Consider the following 6,120-nt stretch of genomic DNA (forward strand, 5'->3'; position numbering starts at 1 on the left):
ATAGAAGGGATTCGCGGAAGGGAGGGTCTGTTCCATCTCCCATCTCCGGCCTGATAGTCTTGAGGAGTTCCTCAAATGCTCGCTGAATTGGGGCCGCCCACCATTCCTTCCCCCCAGGGCACCTCCGTCGGTTGACTCTTGATCTTGCTCAGGCCTTGATCCTGGGGTCATGGGATCGAGCCCCCCGCACCCCCCCTCACCCCCATCAGGCTCTGTGCTGACAACGCAGAGCCTGCTTGGGATCCTCTCTCTCTGCCCCTCCCCTGCTCACACTCTCTCGCTCTCAAAATAAATAAACTTAAAACAACAACAACACTCCATCTCTGAATTTGCATCTCAGATGCCGGCTAATCCAAAGCTGTGATCATCGAGATCCTGATGCCTGGCTGGCTCCGTTGGTAGAGCATGCGACTCTTGGTCTCAGGGGCATGAGCTGGAGCCCCACGGTGGGCCCGGAGATTGAAGAGGGAGCATAAAGCAAGCTGAGAGCCAAGTGCAAGCTAACAACACCCTACCTCCGCACCCTCCACCCCCTCCCCTGCTCCAGGTGGGACATGCATGACATTCCTCAGCTGCCCAAGGACAAAGGACCGAACACAAGTGGTTGAACTGACAGAGATCACAGGACCTGAGTCTCCACCAGTTTGCAAATCTTCGTAAATTACAAGAAAAAGGCACTCTTACCAACAGTCTAATGTCCGGAAACCACAGCCCCAACATCACCTTCCCCTCCGTAGTGAGGTGGAGATCAAAGGCGAGAAAGAAATGCGGGGAAAATTAAGTTTCCTTATAACCTGCAGCCCATTGACAAATACTCGAGGCCAACACAGAATTTAACATTTCTTCGGGGAACCCCCTACTGTCTTAATGTTAATGCTTTGCTAAGAGGGAAAAACAACCTTAGCTTGACAATAGCTAGGTCTCCAGTAACCTGTGAGTCTTTAGCATGTGAAAATCTCTTTAGGAAACTTCCTCTTGACCTTATCTCCCCCAACTCCAGAGTATATAACCAGTCTCTCCTCAGGGTCCTGGGGCAGCTCTATCCTGCCCACGGGTCCTGTCCCGTGCTTTAATGAAAACCTTTTTTGCACCAAAGACGTCTCAAGATTCCTTAGCCGTTTGCTCGCGGACCTCACGTCCAATTTCATCAGTTTCTAGATCCCTGCCCAATCGAAGTACATTGAGAGACCCACCTAAGCCACACTTCAACAGCACCACCTAATGTCCCAATGTTGCCGCTCTCACCCTGAGATACAGTAAGGCCTTGTCACAAAAGTACTCTTCTTTATCCTGGTCTGCAACCTGTGCAGCTGGCCAGAGCTTTATGTTGAGAAGGGCTACCTCATTTGGCCCCAAACCTAAGCAAGAGCTCAGTGAACGCTAGTTATTAGCTACTAAGAACGTCCGACCTAGTAACAGTAGGCAAAGCCTTTCTTCATGGGGCCTGGATTCTAGACTCTTCTCCAGGAAGCGATTCTGACGGTTTTGTTGTTTGTTTTGGAGCCACAGGCTTCATTCAAAAAGCAGTCCGCCTTTCCCCCAAAGCTTCTCACTTTCCAGATGTGAAAGGCTTAAGCTCCAGGCGCGTGCTGGGCTGGCCCTGATAGAGGCCCACCCTGTGCCAGGAACAGGGCAGGCTCTGGGGGAACAGGCCAGAAGAGGAGTATCTGCAGACATTGCTTGCCAGAGGTCAGCTTGGAAGGCCTGGCGCAGACGCAAGTGCCCTCCGGGCAGAAGTGAAAGGCCGGACGGGAAGAGGAAAAAAGGATCTTCCAGGGAGAGGGAACAGCATAGGACAGCACGGAACAGCACTGAGAGGTTGTGATTGAATAAGGAATACATATTCGGTCTTCGTCTCAGCCCTGGCGTACAGATCCTAAAGTCCTTAGAATTTCCTAAGTACTGAGAGGGGAAAAGGCATATTGACGTCCATGTGATGACTTTTGGAAAAGCCCCTAGGTAAGCTAGGGATGCGACTGGGATGAGATTCAGCCCCGCCGTTGACTTCCTGGGAGCGGAGAGGGGCTACAGAGTGAATTAAATCACGCATGGCCAATAATTTAATCAGCCATGTCCCTGTAATTAAACCTCCATGAAAGCCCAGAAGGACAGGGGTCTGGAGGGCTCCTGAGTTGGTGAACAGGCAGAGGCTCGGGGAGAGTGGTGCCCTTCCCCCACGCCTTGTCCCAGGAGTCATTTCCATCTGGCTGTTCCTGAGTTATATCTTTTCGTAATCAACCAGTAATCGAGCAAGCAAAATGTTTCCGAGTTCCGTGAACCCCTCTAGCAGATTCATCAAACCTGAGGATGGGGTCGTTGGAACCTGATCACAGCAGGGCGGTCAGAAGCACAGGTGACTTGAGATTGGCATCTGAGGGGTGGGGGGCGGTCCTGCGGGACTGAGCCCTCCTTCTGCAGGACCTGACGCTGTCTCCAGGCCAACGGGGGTCAAACTGAATTGAACCGTCGGACACGCAGCTGGTGACGCAGAGAATTGCTTGTCGGTGTTGGGAAGAAACCCACACGTCACAAGCATGGACCAGCGTGCTGCTTGCTGGGTGAGGAGGGTGGTGAGAGCTCAGAGAGGGGACAGGGACCAGGCGAGGGGAGGCCAGAGGGCACACCGGGGGTTTGGGCCGTTCCCTACAGTTTTTGCTGTTCAGCCTGGGGGTCACCTGGCCAGACTGTGCTTTGGGTGGCACTCAGGACCTCCCTAAGCAGGACAAGGGGGAGGGGGCCGGTGGGAAAGTCAGGGAAGGGTGATGAAGGGAGACAGGACGGGTGGGGACAGGCACGTGGAGCCCTAGGAGGAATGTAGGGTGGCAGGAATATTTCTCAGCATAAGCGGGACAGGCTTCTTCCGTTTTGTCACAGGTAAGCACACAGCATCCAGTTTAGAGACACGGCGGCAAATGCAAAGGGGAGAATAGCTAAAAACAAAAACAGAACCCGCAGCTCCCGTCACAGTGGTCGTCGCCTAGAGGTGAGACTAAGGCGCTGATCTTTCAATACTATTTCAATTTGTGTGTGTTGTAAGGCGCCTGGGTGACTCAGCCAGGTAAGCGTCCGACTTCAGCTCAGGTCATAATCTCACAGTTCGTGGGTTCGGGCCCCGCGTCGGGCTGTGTGCTGACAGCCTAGAGCCTGGAGCCTGCTTCGGATTCTGTGTCTCCCTCTCTCTCTGCCCCTCTTCTGTTCACCCTGTCTGTCTCTTGTCTCTCTAAAATTAATTAGCTTTAGGGGCACCTGGGTGGCTCAGTCGGTCAAGCGTCCGACTTCGGCTCAGGTCATGATCTCGCAGTCCGTGAGTTCGAGCCCCGCGTCGGGCTCTGTGCTGACGGCTTGGAGCCTGGAGCCTGCTTCGGATTCTGTGTCTCCCTCTCTCTCTGCCCCTCCCCCGCTCATGCTCTGTCTCTCTCTCTCTCTCCTTCAAAAATAAATAAAAACATTTAAAAAATAAATAAAAATAAATTTGTGTGTGCCGTATCTTAAAAAAAAATTTTTTTTAATGTTTACTTATTTTTGAGAGAGAGAGAGGGCGGGGGGAGGGGCAGATAGAGAGAGACACACAGAATCGGAAGCAGGCTCCAGGCTCCGAGGCATCAGCACAGAGCCTGACGCGGGGCTCGAACTCATGAACTGCGAGATCACAGCCTGAGCTGCAGTCGGACGCTCAACCGACTGAGCCACCCCGGCGCCCCCATGTGTGACATCTTAATAGCAAATTTAATGTAAAGAAAAGATGCAAACCATTCCTAGGGGCTAGTCGATGTATTTTCAGTTCGTTAATGTTACTAAGACTTTGATTCTTAGGATGGTTTTAGGTTCACAGTAAAAGTGAGGGGGAAGGTGCAGAGGCTTCCATATCCCCCTTCTTCCACACACACAGCCTCCCCACCGACCCTCTCCCTCACAGTGCTGTGTCTGTGACCTTGGATGAACCCACTCGGGCCCATCATCATCCACAGTCTGAAGGTGAACGTTAGGGTCCCCTCTTGGTGTTGGACATCGTGTGAGTTTGCACAAACGTGTATGAACGAGTATCCCTCATCATGGTGCCATACGGGGTGGTCTCACCGGCCTAAAAATCCCGTGCTCTGCCCATTCATCCTTCCCTCTCCCTCAACCCCTGGCAAACCCCTCCACGGTTTTGCCCTTTTCAGAATGTCTGAGAGTCGGAACCGTACTGTACGTAGCCTTTCGGACTGGCTTTTCACTTCGATGCATATCATCCGTGGCTTTTCATGGCTTGACAGCCCATTTCTCAGTGGTGAATGATATCCCATGGTCTCGGTGGCCTACTGATGAGCATCTCGGTCGCTTCCGAGTTTGGGCAAGTACGCGCGGAACCGCTACCAACATCCATGGGACGGTTTTTGTGTGGATGTGAAGGTTTTCAACTTGCGGGTGAATATCGAGCGCCATCGCTGGATCAGATGGGAAAAGTGTGTTTCGTCTTGTAAGAAACTGCCCGACTGCGTTCCAAACTGGCTCTCCCATGACGCGTTCCACCCGCAATGAGTGAGAGTTCCTGTGGCTCCACACCCTCGCCGGCATTTGGCGTTGGCAGGAGTCTGGCTACTCTGACGGGCGCGCGGTGGTATCTCATCGTTTTAATCTGCGTTTCCCTGAGGATACACGATGCGGCGTCTCTTTGCCCATGCTTAACTTGCCATGTGTACATCTTCTTTGGGGAGGTGTCTGTCAAAGCCTTTGGCCCATTTCTTTTTTTCTTTTTAAATTTTATTTTGGAAAGAGAGGCAGGGGAGGGGCAGAGGGAGACAGAGAATCCCCAGCAGGTCCCACACTCAGCACAGAGCCCGATGTGGGGCCCCTGGGATCATGACCTGGGCCCAAATCAAGAGTTGGATGTTCAACGGACAGAGCCACCCGGGTGCCCCTTTGGCCCATTTCTTAATTCTTAGCGTTATGTGTTAAGAGTTCATTGTAGGGGCCTCTGGGTGGCTCAGTCGGTTAAGCGTCTGACTCTTGATTTCAGCTCAGGTCATGATCTCGCAGTTCGTGGGTTTTTTTTTTTTTTTTTAATTTTTTTTTTCAACGTTTATTTATACAGAGAGAGACAGAGCATGAACGGGGGAGGGGCAGAGAGAGAGGGAGTCACAGAATCGGAAACAGGCTCCAGGCTCCGAGCCATCAGCCCAGAGCCCGACGCAGGGCTCGAACTCACGGACCGCAAGATCGGGACCTGGCTGAAGTCGGCCGCTTAACCGACTGCGCCACCCAGGCGCCCCGTCGCAGTTCGTGGGTTTGAGCCCCACATCCGGCTTTGCGCTGACAGTGCGGAACCTGCTTGGGATTCTCTTTCTCCTCCCTCTGCCCCTCCCCCCACTTGCATGTGCACTTTCTCCCTCTCTCTCTCCTCTCAAAATAAATAAACTTAAACATTAAAAAAAAGGGGCGCCTGGGTGGCTCAGTCGGTTCAGCGGCCGACTTCGGCTCAGGTCATGATCTCGCGGTCCGTGAGTTCGAGCCCCGCGTCGGGCTCTGTGCTGACAGCTCAGAGCCTGGAGCCTGTTTCAGATTCCGTGTCTCTCTCTCTCTCTCTCTGCCCCTCCCCCGTTCATGCTCTCTCTCTGTCTCAAAAATAAATAAACGTTAAAAAAAAAATTAAAAAAAAAAAAGAGCTCATTGTGTACATTGGATGAGTTCTTTACCCGATGTGTCTGCTTTTTCCAGTCTTGGTGATAAATAACCGACCTACGTGGCAGTATGTTTAGGGCATACGGCACGGCGGTTTGGTTTGCGATGCTGTGAACTGACCACGCTGACGAGTTTCGCTACCGTGCGCCTCGCGGAGACACCCCGACGTGTCTTTTGCAAATGTTTCCTCCCAGTCCGTGGCTTCCCTTCCCATTCTCTCGAGGGGTCATGTACTTTTAACTTCACAAAACCCAGAAACTAGAACCAAGGCACAGGCAGCGCTTCGGGGAGCGGAGTTCCCAGGATGCAGCAGTGTGGCAGTGTGCAGGAAAGGGGACAGGGTCAGTGACCCGGTGCGGGAGCTTCTCACTAACCAGAGTTTAGCTCCAGGCGTGAGTCCTTGGAACCTGGGCCTGTTGGTCTCCTATGGGGCAGGGCCAGAAATCTCTATTCTACAGT

Source organism: Felis catus, chromosome C1 (assembly GCF_018350175.1).
Source record: "Felis catus isolate Fca126 chromosome C1, F.catus_Fca126_mat1.0, whole genome shotgun sequence".
NCBI classification, from domain to species: Eukaryota; Metazoa; Chordata; class Mammalia; order Carnivora; family Felidae; genus Felis; species Felis catus.